We start from the raw sequence: 2,671 nt of genomic DNA on the forward strand, positions 1-2,671 counted from the left end.
ATAAGGAATGTTGTTTTTTACAACACAAGGGGCAAACGAGCACGCGGCTCACCTGAGGGTAAATGACTACCGCCGCCCATGATTACCTACAACACCAAAGGCATTGCAGGTGTGTTGCCGGCCTTTTAAAAAGGAATATGCTCTTTTCTTGAAGGTTATGATGTCGTATCGCTTCGGAAATACTGCTGCTGGAAGTTGATTCCAAAGAGTGGTTGTGCGTGGAAGAGAGTTTCAAGGAATTATTTGATCTGATACCTTCGTCGCCCTTTTACTCACTTATCATCCCTTACTGGTGTTCTACCAGCGTATAATATATATCATCCGATGTTCAGTGAAAGAAGCAAAATTAAAAATACGTAATTGGCGGCAATCTCTAACTTATGCGCACACAGAGGATCTGATAAGACTTGTTTTCTAAAATATTTATTGAAATGCAAGTACACAACACACACGCACACGCACACGCACACGCACACGCACACGCACACGCACACGCACACGCACACATACACAACTACACACACAAACTATTACAAATTATTATATATATTTATATTAAAATTATATCTCTCCATATTAGTTAATAGGTTCCCCAAATACAGGCTCGACCCATATGGGGACCGTTGTTAATCAATTTTGTAATCCACTGTTTGAAATAAAGATTATTATTATTGTTTAAATTTTACTAAAACTCACATCTCCCCTCTTAAGGAGAGGAGATGGCAACTAACCCCCGGCAGAAGCACAGTCGGGCCCGGGTTCACGGCCCCAGTGAGAGAAACCGGCGTACAATGCGGTCAGAATCTAAGAGCACCGCTTTCTGCATCTTTCCCGGGAGTGAGCCGCCTCGGAATCCCAACCGTCTGAGATGTTGTTCCAGACTGGTTGGGATAAGACCGTTCACCGACATAACGATTGGGATGATTTCGGTAAATGTCAACCCCCACATTTAGGTCACCTCGTGAGCCAGGTCGAGATATTTTCTCTTCTTCTCGGTTTCGGCTTATTAATATTATTATTATACTGATAGCGCAGGCGGGTTTACCATTCTATTACCATCAATCAAAAAAGAAATACAAGAGATCTATGATCCTAAAAATCTATGATCCTATGAATCTATGATCCTATGAATCTATGATTCTATGAATCTATGATTCTATGAATCTATGATGCTATGAATCTATGATGCTATGAATCTATGATCCTATAAATCTATGATCCTATGAATCTATGATCCTATAAATCTATGATCCTATGAATCTATGATCCTATAAATCTATGATTCTATGAATCTATGATGCTATGAATCTATGATGCTATGAATCTATGATGCTATGAATCTATGATCCTATAAATCTATGATCCTATGAATCTATGATCCTATGAATCTATGATCCTATAAATCTATGATCCTATGAATCTATGATCCTATAAATCAATGATCCTATAAATCTATGATCCATTGAATCTATGATCCTATGAATCTATGATCCTATAAATCTATGATCCTATAAATCTATGATCCTAAGAATCTATGAACCTATAAATCTATGATCCTATAAATCTATGATCCTATAAATCTATGATCCTATAAATCTATGATCCTATGTATATATGATCCTATGGACCTATGATCCTATGAATCTATGATCCTATAAATCAATGATCCTATAAATCTATGATCCTATAAATCTATGATCCTATGAATCTATTATCCTATGAATCTATGATCCTATAAATCTATGATCCTAAGAATCTATGATCCATTGAATCTATGATCCATTGGTTCTATGATCCTAAGAATCTATGATCCTATAAATCTATTATCCTATGAATCTATGATCCTATGAATCTATGATCCTATAAATCTATGATCCTATAAATCTATGATCCTAAGAATCTATGAACCTATAAATCTATGATCCTATAAATCTATGATCCTGTAAATCTATGATCCTATGAATCTATGATCCTATAAATCTATGATCCTATGAATCTATGATCCATTGAATCTATGATCCTAAGAATCTATGATCCTATAAATCTATTATCCTATGAATCTATGATGCCATGAATCTATGATCCTTTGAATCTATGAATCTATGATTTTATGAATCTATGATGCTATGAAACTATGATGCTATGAATCTATGATCCTATAAATCTATGATCCTATGAATCTATGATCCTATGAATCTATGATCCTATAAATCTATGATCCTATGAATCTATGATCCTATGAATCTATGATCCTATAAATCTATGATCCTATAAATCTATGATCCTATGAATCTATGATCCATTGAATCTATGATCCTAAGAATCTATGATCCTATAAATCTATTATCCTATGAATCTATGATGCCATGAATCTATGATCCTTTGAATCTATGAATCTATGATTCTATGAATCTATGATGCTATGAAACTATGATGCTATGAATCTATGATCCTATAAATCTATGATCCTATGAGTCTATGATCCTAAGAATCTATGATCCTATAAATGTATGATCCTATGAATCTATGATCCTAAAAATCTATGATCCTATGAATCTATGATCCTATGAATCTATGATTCTATGAATCTATGATGCTATGAATCTATGATGCTATGAATCTATGATCCTAAAAATCTATGATCCTATGAATCTATGATCCTATGAATCTA

This window comes from Galleria mellonella, unplaced genomic scaffold (assembly GCF_026898425.1).
Source record: "Galleria mellonella isolate WM207_F2 unplaced genomic scaffold, CSIRO_AGI_GalMel_v1 utg56, whole genome shotgun sequence".
Taxonomy (NCBI): domain Eukaryota; kingdom Metazoa; phylum Arthropoda; class Insecta; order Lepidoptera; family Pyralidae; genus Galleria; species Galleria mellonella.